We start from the raw sequence: 13,235 nt of genomic DNA, 5'->3' as shown, positions 1-13,235 counted from the left end.
TTGCGCATTTTGATGTGACGTCACATTTCTCACCCCCCCCCCCTCCTCGTCATACATCGTCACAAATGTCTGACCCCCCCCCCCCAGGTGCGTGACGTCATTTATGGACGGCCTCTAAGGCGCGTCCCGTCTCAATGAAGTCGCAGGAAGCTGCTCTCACGAGACAAAGACCCCCCCCCGCCCCCCCGCCCCCCCCGCCCCCCCGTCTAGGCTTGACAGACTTTTGGGGCCAAGTTTCTGTGAGCGAGTAGCACTTTTGGAGACCGGCACCTACACCTGCCGGGATTGTGAGACGCACCCAACTTTTAGCGTTCAAATACACGGGGGGGGGGGGGGGGGGGAGTGATTGTGAGGCAGGCTGTCGGCACAGTGGTGGCGCAGTGGTAGCACTCGCGTGCCTCACAGCAGGGAGGACCTGGGTTCGATTCCCGACTCCTCGGGTGCCTTTCTGTGTGGATTCATACTCTTAGGAGTTTTCGGTAAAGTCACGTAGGTAAAAAAGAAAGTTAAAAGTTAATCAAAGTAATAATGGAAATGAAATAAAATAATAAATCACGACGTTTCGGAGGCAACACAAGTCTCCGTCATCAGGTGGAACCGTCACAGCTAAAATTACTGCATCAAGTGTTGTGAGACGCACACATTAATTATTTTATTTTATTTCCATTATTACTTTTATTAACTTTTAATTTTATTTTTTTACCTACGTGGCTTTACCGAAAAGACCTAAGAGTATGAATCCTTGCGGTCGCAAAAGCTTCAAATCTAGAATTTCTGTGTGGAGTTTGTAGGTTCTGTTTACTCCGATTTCCTCTCATAGCCAACGAGAGAGAAACACCCCCCTCCCCCCCAAATGCAATATAACTGGAGTAGGCCAAACATCATCCCAATGCAACAGGACTCAACGTGTGGGGCAACATCACTCCCACCCCCCCCCCCCGCCGACTATTCCTGGATAAAATAAGCATCATAAAAATAATACTACAATAATAATAATGGTGTAACTGAAAGTCTCTGGTGGGCACCACACGCACCTTTGTATGTACGGGGCAGTCATCGACTTACGGACAAAATCCGTTCCTGGAGATCCGTTCGTAAGTCGAACGGTCCGTAAGTCGGAGCACATTAAACGTCCGCACACACAAACTCTGACTCACAGGACCAGGCTGACTCATTACGTCTCGCTGAGGATCGCCCGGCGGTCAATTCGGCAACATTAAAAATATAGAAACATTTCACGGAAACAGTTTTTGTGCGGGTGTTCGTAAGTCGGGGACTTCCTGTGTGTTAAACTTCTTTCGCGCCGTACGTAGCCAACCGCGCTCGTTGGGAAGGAGACGCGCCGCACTCCGCAGCCGGATTTAAAAACGACACGTCCACGTGTTGGTCGTTTCTCTTTTGTTTTATTTCAAATTTTCGAATCCAATTGCGGCGTTTTTTTTTTCAGACCCTGTCAAACCACAAGACGAGCAACACGGAAACCTCTCGGTAAAAACTACAAATATTGTAACAGTTTTAGCCAACATGGTTGGAGTTTTCAGTTAAGCATTATCGTCATCATCATCATCATCATCCATCATCACCGTTGTCATTATATATTTAGTATAATAATTTGTTTTTACAATAAACAGCAGATAATTATTAAGTACAGCTAAACACGTGGCAAAAACACCATCATCCCAGAAAATAGGAACAGCTTTAGACAACAGCATCACCAACAGTTAATTTCATTTTTTGTTCATAAGAGTATTATTATTATTAATCATCATTAACTTACTACTGTAGCGTTTCGGCTCGAAGTGTATTAAATGTTTTTTTCCTTTTCTATTATTAATATCATATTTCCAAACACAGTGCTGCAGAAAGATCAACACACAGACGGCACAAGTAACCCTAAGACACCGTTAACCCTGCCTCTATGTCACTAAACTGCGTGAAATCACCTCCCATTGCTACACTTTATTCCCATTCACCCAGCCACAGCGTGACTATCCCGCCTCTATCACAAAGCGATGCAAATCTGTCCCCTTCTCGCATCGGTCCACCAAGTAAATAATATCTAGCTGTTTTGATCACCTAATCAGCGTTTACTGTCTTCCTATAACTACTATTCTACTGCCAGTGACCTTTGATACTCAATTCCTTTGATTGTACAAAGTTTTGGTTTTCTGCCCCCAATGTAACGAGTTTATCTTCTGCTTCCCGTTCACCAGCTGTGTTAGCCCCGCACCTATTATATGCTAAATTAAGTAGTCTATTGCCACTTTAAAGTTATTGTCAATTGTCTGTTAGATCTGCTCGCTCATTAACGACGCCGTTATTATTCTGCATACAGTAAAGGCATGGCCGTTGCTCCACGTGTTATCATCTCACAATTACTGCCCTACACTTATTCACTTCGTTCCACCTATTTTACCCCCTCCCCACCCTCCCCCAGTCCAACGCAAGATTCAAACTCGTGTCGTGGACATTGTTTGTTCTGCGCACGTGAGACCAGTCTCCAACCAATCGAGACGAGGCGAGCGTGGTCAGCTGATGCTGAGAGTCGCGATGCGATTGGTCCAACCACAAATAACAACGCCGTACGTTCACACACACACGCACACGCACGAGACATAAACCAGGCGACCGACCAATCGCGTTTCGCTCGCTTTCTGCTACGCGGGTGATACAGAAAGTTTACATTACAAAAAAGAAAACATTGGAAAAAATTACAATGTTTTGTTGTTCTTGTAAAAGTGCAGTCTGTCTGTGACGTGCAATTACCGCGAGAAATCTCCCACGAACGCGGAGGAGAGGCGATGGCCAAGGTTTTCCCAAATTCGCTCGCGTTATTCCGATAAGTGCCGTTCATCGAATGCAAAGTCGTTGGAAAAGTTGACGTCGGTGATGGACAAAAAATTTAACAACGTTCTTTAAAAAAAAAGACGCATCCTAAAAATTGGCCAAATAATATCCCAATTGGTGGCCAAAGATCCCAATGTAGGACCGCAGAACTTGGGCAACTGTTGGCGCCGGATCTGGCTGCCTTCCCCCCACTTCTCGGTGGCTTCCCGTGCCTCTTTAGCAGTGAACGAGCAGTGCGCTTCATTACTATTGTTAAATGTCTACGCGGTTTTTATTTGACAGTGTAACTGCATTCGGGACATGGGTGAATTATGTTTCAAGTTGAACCAAGTTGTAAATGACAGATCTCATCAAAATCACATTCATAATTTGGATGATACTTTTTTAAAAAATCTGGGCGTAACATCACAGCACAATGGAATGAGTTGCCAGATTCGAAAAATAACCAGCCAATAATCCACTCGACTGGGATTGCACACAGCAGCAACATCATCCCACCCCGCCCCCCCTATTGTGATTCGATTGCAGACGCAGTCTGTGAAACACAACAACAACAGCGACGCTTCGCTTGGCAATGTCCTTGCCGTCAACAGGTCGTCGGCGCCAGGATCAAAATGTCCCAGCTCCTCCTTTGAACGAATCCCCGATTTTTGGGACAAACGAAATAATGAAATGTAACAAAACAGATTCCGATTGTGATTCGAATAATCGTGTTACTTCTCATTCATTTTCACGGTAAAAAAATAAAATAATGAAAAAAAAACTAAATCCAGTCATTGCAACGTTGCTGTACAATCGCGAAACTTTCCAGCGAAGGGCCATTTCGGTAAAAAAAAATGTAATAATAATAATAAAAAGACCCACCCCGTAATTCCGGACACGAAACACAACACGCAATTTGAGCGTTGGTGAGAATCGCAGCGCCCCCCATCATCATCATCATCGCGCAGGCCAGTCCCTCTGTTATTTTGAACCGGGTTTTCGGGGCTACGCCGCCGGGACTTCTCCTCGTCGTGACCGCGACCCCAGAGGGCGGCTCGCGTTGCCAACTCGTCGCATTCGCTTCCGCGCGATTGTTCACGTGGATTTCCGCACGATGGGGCGCCTACTACACTTCATCTTCTTGGTTCTTTCGGTAAAGTCACGTAGAAGGGAAATAAGAAAATAATAAAAATAAAACAATTAAATAATTCTCACGTACGTTTCGGCTACAACGCAAGCAGCCGTCCTCACCTGAGGCCACCGAAAGAACCAAGAAGATGAATCCCTGCAGTCACGAAAGCTTTACATCGAAATTTGGCCGACACTTCGTTGGGCTATCATCTGTGGTGGCCAGGTCGCTTATGAAACGTAAACCAAATAGCTCAGTGGGCTTTAACTGGTAACATAAAACAAAATAGTTTAGTTTGATTTGCAGATTTTTTAAAAAGAGATTTGTTTAGCTTCTTTGCACTCCTATTGTGTTTTTGTATTGTTTGTGGTTGTAACGCTCTGACCTGTACTGGATTCCTCGAGTATAAACAAATTTTCTGATTCTACCTGTCAACTTGCTGACCAGAGGTCACCCTTTAGGAAAGTGAATTGCAAATCTCAGCGGGAACGGGGGGGGGGGGGTGTCTCTCCTCCCCCTGTAGGATACGGCCGACCCCATCGATCGATCGATCAATCAATGGTCAAACTTCTTCGCACGAGTATTAGATTTACGTCCGAAGAGTCGCGGCCGGTGCATCAATCAGCCGCCGTCCTTGGTTTAAACAAGGTCGGGGCGGTGTACGAGAATCTCCCGAGTGATTAATAACTCGGTCCGAGCGTGGGACCGCGTTCTACCGGGGGGAGGGGGGAACGGCACCATCCTCCGACTCGGGTTCACACGCCACCGGTTGCGCAACCGAATCGCGCGACGTCACCTTCGCCCGCCCACCCGCCCGCCGCTTTGTCCACATCCCGGCGAGTCGTTGCGCGGCGAGGAAATCGAAGGGCGCGTGACGGCGCACGTGACGACCCAAACCGTCGTTGCACAAACGCATCACGTGGTGGTTTTGATGGTGGTGGTGAAATTCGTCGCTGCGACAAATCGCCACTGGGCAGATCGACGCTGGAGAGCCCGGTCAGTTCTAGATTTGAAGCTTTCGTGACTGCAAGGATTCATATTCTTAGGTTTTTTCGGTAAAGTCACGTAGGCAAAAAAATAAAAATAATAGAAATAATAGTAGAAATAAAATATATGCAGGGGCTACCTTGGCTCCTCCCACCCTCAACCAGTATATATACAAGGACTGTTTTTTGGGAATTTCTCTCACTTGATACAGCTATCGTGCTGTGACGGTTCCACCTGAAGACGGAAGCTTGTGTTGCCTCCGAAACGTCGTGATTTTTATTTTATTTTTATTTTACTTTTATTAATTTAAATTTTTTTACCTACGTGACTTTACCGAAAAAACCTAAGAATATAAGCCCGGTCAGTCTCTGCTCCGAGCAACCGGCTGTGCGACTGCTCGCTACCGGTTAGCGGAGACGCGCCGTACGTGTGAGCAATTTACGCTGCGTGCAAACCGCTTTGCTCAGGCGTGGCCCCGGCTTTAAGAACGAATGTAACAGTCCCTGTGCTTGCCTTTCCGTTCCGTTCCCCTAGACGTGACGCCGATAGCAGGACAACTAATATAATCGGGATACAATTAGGGAAAATGTCATCGTCGTCAACACAACAACAACTTTGTCGCTCGATGAGTAGCCAGCTGCACGAACCATCCTGAGTGATATTTTCCGTCAGCTTGCAAATGCAACCCAGTGCGGTCAATTGGAGATGTCACCGATGGAATTTGACGCTACTACTGGCTACTACTGGCCTTAAGCACGGGATAGAATTATCAGTTGCTGCTGTTGTTGTTACCTGTTACACGCGAGGACATTGCGGTGTTGTAACACCACAGCGCCGGCTGTGTGTTAAATTCAAATAAAACACCAATGGTGAGGCCGGGGTGGGTCAGAGGTCAGGGCGCCGAGTAGAAAACCCGCTGAGGGCCCTGGGTTCAGATCCAGATGTCAGCCACCTGCTACTCAAACCGGGTCCTCCAGTGCAGTGAGTTGATGGTCTGAGCCGGGTCACCGATGACCGCATACAAAAAAAAAGAAACCCTGATCACGTACAATTTGGTTCTCGGCTTGGTTAATTTGGATACATTTCCTCTCTGAGAATCAAAATATCGGTCTGACTGTCGTGCGAGTTGGGGGAAGAGCTGCCCCCCCCCTATTGTGCGTGTGTGGGGCTGCGTGTCAGGCGAAAAAATTAACCCGTAAAAAAAAGTTTTTCACTATAAATCCTTTATATGCGTGGCGGCTAGAGTCCTCTCGTCCTCTGGATTGAGATGGCTGCCACCTATGGGTCAGATGATTGCCTGCCACCATTAAGCAATTGGTAATTAAATATAATTTATTTTTTCCTAAAAAGTGTAAAATTTTGGAAAAACATTTTCACGAAAATAAATTCTCACGCACAACGAGTCTGTGTGGAAAATGTCAGCTCGATTGGATCACGGGAAGTGGGTTAAAAAACGACCGAAAAATTTGCACGGTCGTAAGCGCGCAAGCAAGCAAGTGAACTTAATATAAAGGATTTAATAAATTAACCCGTAAAAACAAAGTTTTTCACTATAAATCCTTTATATGCGTGGTGGCTAGAGTCCTCTCGTCTTCTGGCTTGAGATGGCTGCCACCTACGGGTCCGATGATTGCCTGCCACCATTAAGCAATTGGTAATTAAATATAAAAAAAATATTCCTAAAAAGTGTAAAGTCATGGAAAAAAAATTTCACGAAAATTAATTGTCACGCACAACGAGTCTGTGTGCAAGATGTCAGCTCGATTGGATCACGGGAAGTGTGTTAAAAAACGACCGAAAGATTTGCACGGTCGTAAGCGCGCAAGCAAGCAAGCAATTGAACTTAATATAAAGGATTTTAAAAGATCTCAGAGCTGCCTCTGCGATCTCCACTTCCGTGGGCCGCTTCTCCTACACGAAGGGTTTGAGCCGCCCGTGCTCGAGTTTCGGGTGGACACATTGTCCAGTGATGACGTGACGCCGATTGCAGCACAAACATTCCTTCCCTTTATTAACGCTACCCCAACCCCCTCCCTTTGATGCTGCTAATCCTGCATAATGCACGGGCATAATATGACTTTGAAAACCCCCCGCTCACCTCCTACGCATTTCACAAGTAGCACTAGTCGCATTCCTGCATTTCCCATAAATATGCTAAATTCCTATTCATATGCAAATTATTTTGTCAAGGCGCTCTTCCTCCTCCCTCTCAGCTTAAATAGACGCTCCAAGCCTAGGACATGTCTTTCAGACTCTGTCTTATCGACAGACATGTTCTTCACCTGAGGACGGCTGCTTGCGTTGTGGCCGAAACGTCGTGAGAATTATTTTATTATGTTTTATTTTTATTATTTTATTACTTCCCTTCTACGTGACTTTACTGAAAGAACCAAGAAGAAAAATAACACTGGTCAAAAAAAAATGAACATTTTTTTCTGGCCTGGACTTTTGCAGCTGTTTTAGACTAATTTCAGGGTGCTTATTCCAAATCTGATCTCAGATTTGCTCTATCACATCTCATTTTTATGCTATCGGCATACCCCATTTTCATTGATTTTACCCGAAATTAACTCTGTCACTTATGATTGCAAGTTGTTGCGAGTCAGTGACTGCTTTAGTGTTAAAATATGGTGCTGTATTTTTAGGATAGTGTGTTTATAATATCATTTTATGTAGATATCCACATTTATTTAATATTTTTCTTCTGCAGTTTTTATTGAAACTGCAATATTGGATATCTCAAAAACCTGATGTGATAGACAAAAACTGATGCCAGATTTGGAGTCAGCACCCCAAAATTACCTTAAACCCGTTGGAATACCTTATCCCAGAAAAAGTGTGTTGACCAGTGTAATATAATCGGGATACATTTGGGGAAAATGTCATCGTCGTCAACACAACAACAACAACGCGGGGCGATCAGATCTCTGCACCAGAGCTGAGCATGATGACAACGTGATTTTTAGTGTTAGTGCCAGATTAAAACCGCTCATGAAATCGCGAATTTACACCACTTCCCCACCTCACCCCAAACCCCGGCGGGTTCACTTTGACCTCCGCCTTCCCACATCGCTGCAGCTCGTCCGCGAGCCGGAGCCACTGCGTTTGGTCGGTGTTGGCCATCTCTGTGTCAAGCCGTGAACGGCTCCCTTCATCAGACGCGGGTGCGCGCGCCGCGCACGACGCACTGGGACTCTACCTCGACGTTTCACTCCTATCGTGTGTTGTTGTTGTTGTTTGTGTGTGTACTGTTTGTTGGTGTAACGTTCTTACCCCGTGCCCCGGCTGGACATCTGTGGAACAAATAAGCTTTAGAGCTCTTTGGATTCCTCCTGCATGATAAATACCTTATTCCGATTCTGAAATGAGGTCACTCTCGCGATACCAAATGTTGTTGTTGCGTTTTATGGAATTTCCAGGCGAGTTGGGCGTCTGTCTCAAGCGGCGACCTTGACATCGTACACTCAGCGCAGGCTCACATTCAGGGTTGAGCATCGTCACATCGCCCCCCTTAATTAATCTGTTTTCCCCTTCTCCGTTCTTCCCCCTATCCGCTCCAAATCGATCGAGTCGATCGTTGCCGCGACGTGCCATCGCCGCCTGCCGTGTCTCGCCGCGCACGCACGCGCTGGCACGCACGCCAGCAATAATGTGCACGCGCTCACATGTATCGTCGACAGCGAAGACGACGACTAAACAACAACGAGAGGAGGCGCGGCGCGCTTTGCAGCCTTGGCACGACCACCAACTCAAAAGAGCTGAGAGTTCTAGATTATTGTCTTGTTTAATCCAGGCAGCAGAAGGACAAGGCAACTCCATAGCAGAGGGTGCTTTTGTTTTGTTCGATCGCGTAAATATAAATGTGTCGTTACATCCGCCGCCACCCGACACAGCCAATTGGCTGTGTCGGGTGGTGGCGGGTTTAACGACACATTAATATTTACGTGATCTAACCCCAAAACCCCCTCTATTATAGATAATATTGGTCGCGAAAGCCTACTATGTGTTCAACGGACAAGGCAACTGTTTAGGGGTTTCACACTTATTACGATTCGTCAGCACTGCGTGAAGCCCATCGTTGTCTACGGCCACCCGTTGTGCCCATAGGGAATTGGCGGTGGTGATCGGAACCCGCACCCCGCCCACTCTACACGGTGGGGAAAACCACGCGTCACGGGCTGATGGAGAAACAATACAAGATTCAAGTACTTTGGCTGAAGAGGCAATTCATCAGCGAGCCAAAAAAACAAACTCAACGACATTTACACGCGCGCACACACACACACACGTATAGTACATTGTGCTTGACTCACAATCACGAGGTTACGACTTCAAATCCCTGGTCCGGGCTCAAACTCAAGCCTTCTCATCTTTTCGGCGTCGGTGAAAATTTGGAAACCACTTTGCGGGAACCCAACAACAGCGGTTTGTCGTGGGGATTGACCGGCCCCCTGGAAAAGTGGAGGAACTTCCCACACTGCCGCAGGGCCACTGCTAGACAATGAATGCCGCTTCATCACGAATTTGTAACGGAGAGACACCGCTCTGACCTTTTGACCGCTGACAACGATGGGCTGCTCACGAAAAAAGTATCCACGAGAATTCGGTGCGAACGCCGGCGGAGCAAGCGAACTCTGCCTCGTTGCTCACTTCGGCGGAGGGAGATGCGTCCGAATCACGTTTCCCTCCGCCCCTGGAAACATCGTGCTAAAGACATTGATTCGTAATCAGAACGTCAACGTGTAAATGCGCTGCTGCGGAGGCCCCAGGAGGATGAACCACAACCGAGAGGGAGAGGCAACAGCCATGCGGTGCGCCGGCATCAACTCCCCGCCACCCCCCACCTCCTCCACCAAGCTCTGCGGACCTCTATATATTAAGATGCTATTGGCCAATTAATGTCTAGATATTATTTGTTGCACACAGCGACGCCTAAGGCCAGACTGTTAAGCAAATTTTTTAATTAATACCCCCCTCTCTCCCTCCCCCCAACCTGACTTTACTCATTTTGCGTTCGCTATTAGGCGAATCGCTGCAAGATGTCGTGTTTACATAGTAGCGAGATGTGTGCAATTAACCCATTAAGTAAGCAAGCCGCGGCGCTACGGCTGCGAAGACAAAGCGACAATTATGGGTCTGACGGGTCATCACCGCTCCGTATCCCACGCGACGTAACGAGGGCTTCGTTTGCATCAGCCGTAGCCGCCCGAACTCCGAGGGAAAATATTCCCCCCGCCAATAACATGCGCGGAGACCACGGCCCCCGGTTGCGCAACGGCCCGCAACCGGTTGCAAAGCCGTCCGTTGCACGCAACCGAGTTGCGCAACCGATCGCCGCCGAGATGTTGGGGCGACCGGGCTTAACGAACAACAAAAAACACTCAACACATTTGTCACGAACACTGCCCTAAAAGGAAAACGTGTATATATGTATGGTAAAGTCACGTAGAAGGGAAGTAATAAAATAATAAAAATAAAACATAATAAAATAAAATAATTCTCACGACGTTTCGGCTACAACGCAAGCAGACGTCTTCAGGTGAAGAATGAGACACTGCCAAGCTAGGAGCTTATATATAAGCTGGGTTGGAGGTGGAAGAAGAGCGCCTTAACAAAAAGAATGTGCATATGAATAGGAATTTAGCATATTCATATGCACATTATTTTTGTTAAGGTGCTCTTCCACCTCCAACCCAGCTTATATATAAGCTCCAAGCTTGGTAGTGTCTCATTCTTCACCTGAAGACGGCTGCTTGCGTTGTGGCCGAAACGTCGTGAGAATTATTTTATTTTATTATGTTTTATTTTTATTATTTTATTACTTCCCTTCTACGTGACTTTACCGAAAGAACCAAGAAGATGAATCCCTGCGGTCACGAAAGCTTTAAATCGAAAAATATATATGTATGTATTATAATTAACGTCCCTTGTCTCAGAACGGGGCAATGTGTTGTGCTTCGTGTACCACCGCCAACGCGGCGTTCTTGTTCAATTGACCGAGGTGTTTTTGTGCAAAATATCGACGGCGATCGCGGGATAAGAGAGCATCTTTTTCGCGTTCTCTGCAGCGAGTGGTTTACGCAGAAATATCGGTGGCGAAATAACGTCGTGTTTTTTTAAAGTGTTTGATTTTCTTCCGACTATAATATAGCATTTAAATAAGCAATCTGTTAATAAGCCGTAATGAATTGCAAGTCTTGTTCTGCTAAAAGATACTCGATTGCTAATGGCAACATTGACATTCAGGCACGCATCCCACACACGTAACATGACTCTGTCATCCCCCTATCTACATCAGCTCACACCTCCCGTAAACCACGTGACTTCTTTGTGCCCCCCACCGACTACCCCCCCCCCCACTCTGAATACCCTCCCAACTCTCCACCCACTGTGAAAACAGAGGCCATTCGTTTTGCCTCGCACGGTCACACCCAGGCGATTTATCGCGGCTTCCTCTTTGTCTAATCACATCGCAGAGGTCGCAAACGGGTTTTGATTGCTTACCCGTACCCGTACCCGGCCGCACCAGGGTCGCAAACGGGTACCCGTACCCGGGTAGGGTACGGGTATCGGGTACCTGATTGCGACCTCTGGGATGAAGCCATGTTGCAGGCGCGGGTGGGTTGATTCTAGGAACTTGAATTGTGAGAAGAGACAAGACGTTGGGAAATGAGTGACAAACGGTGACTCACCAGTGACTCACGGCCTACCCGTACCCGTACCCGGCCGCACCAGGGTCGCAAACGGGTACCCGTACCCGGCCGGGTACAGGTACCCGGGTATCGGGTAGGGTACGGGTATCGGGTACCCGGTTGCGACCTCTGTCACATCGTTACGCTCACGGTCTCGAACATTTAACGCTGCAGGGGCGTTCACGGCGCTTGTCAAGGGGGCCCCAATTCGTAGCTTTGACCACGTGGGGGGGGGGGGGCAAGGCACCCCCTGCACCCCGCTCCCTCCCCTCTCCATCATCACCATCACCAACCCTCTCATCATCCCTGACGTCTTGGCCCGGTCACTCCTTCTCCTCCCCCTCCCCTTCCTGCCCGGCGCTCCTCTTCCTCATCCACCTCCTCTCCCCCTGCTGCTGCTGCTGCTCATCTCGTGCCGTGCTCGGGTTGTCCATTGTGGGGACTTCTGCCCCAAGCCTCCCTTCTCTTTTCCCGTAAATGAAATCCGTGACTCGACTCCACTACCCGTGGTGGCGCCACACGGGTGCAGGGTTGTACAGTAAAACCTTGGTTTGCGAGCATAATTCGTTCCGGACACGTGTTTGTAATCCAAAGCACTCGTATATCAAAGCACTCGTATATCAAAGCACTCGTATATCAGTTGTGATCACGTCACGCTCGGCAGACAAAGCGTATACACGTACTACTCGTATTGCAAGACCTCGCTCGTTTATCAAATTGATATATATATTTTTGCTCGTCTTGCAAAACACTCGCAGACCAAGTTACTCGCAATCCAAGGTTTTACTGTATATAGTTTAGCAACAATACCACGCAAGAAATGCGCCGCTTCCGGGCTCTGGAGATCACATGGAGAAGATTCCAGGCACGCGTTGACAACGATGGCGAACAAGTGGAGACTCTTTGACTTTCTGAGGCTTTTAACATCACATATGTCTACTCTTAGTTCTTTCGGTAAAGTCACGTAGGTAAAAAATGAAATTTAAATTAATAAATAATAAAATAATACAATCACGACGTTTCGGAGGCAACACAAGTCTCCGTCATCAGGTGGGACCGTCACAGCCAGATTTGCTGCATCAAGTGAGGCAGGGATTCAAGATGCAAGCTCTTAAATACAAGTAGATTTTAATTTCATTTTTACCTACGTGACTTTACCGAAAGAACTAAGAGTATGAATCCTTGCAGTCACGAAAGCTTCAAATCTAGAATTACATATGTCATCATGTTACAGTGTAATAGCTGTTATTTTTCTATTAGAAACGATAGTCCCATATAAGTGTTTGGGAAAAAAAAATTAAGCACCATGCATATGCTGTCATTGCATCGTCACCATTTTAAAATTTTATTTTAAATGAATATCGCAATTTATTTTCTCACTATTTTGTCAACAATCGGTGAACGTAATAACGTATCAGCTCAGTTGGTAGAGTGTGGGCTTTCAATTATGAAAGCGTGAGTTCAACTCACGGCCGCGGGGTGGCCTCGGGCACCCCATCATCATCAACATCATCATCTTGATTTAAAGCTTTCGTGACTGCAGGGATTCATATTCTTGGTTCTTTCGGTAAAGTCACGTAGAAGGGAAATAATAAAAT

At 46.9% G+C, this 13,235-nt stretch overlaps 1 long non-coding RNA gene across 1 annotated transcript in view; it reads left to right on the top strand.

The window, feature by feature from the left end:
• The window catches only part of LOC144942315 (uncharacterized), a 64,810-nt gene extending 52,192 nt beyond the window's left edge, over positions 1-12,618 (top strand). Inside the window, exon 2 of the long non-coding RNA XR_013639358.1 lies at positions 11,717-12,618. This is a non-coding gene — a long non-coding RNA (uncharacterized LOC144942315). The remainder of the gene's footprint in view (positions 1-11,716) is intronic.
• The last annotated feature ends 617 nt before the right edge of the window (positions 12,619-13,235 follow it).

This window comes from Lampetra fluviatilis, chromosome 27 (assembly GCF_964198595.1).
Source record: "Lampetra fluviatilis chromosome 27, kcLamFluv1.1, whole genome shotgun sequence".
Taxonomy (NCBI): Eukaryota; Metazoa; Chordata; class Hyperoartia; order Petromyzontiformes; family Petromyzontidae; genus Lampetra; species Lampetra fluviatilis.
The sequence above is the reverse complement of the archived record's forward strand: the minus strand, read 5'-3'. Positions and strand labels throughout refer to the sequence as shown.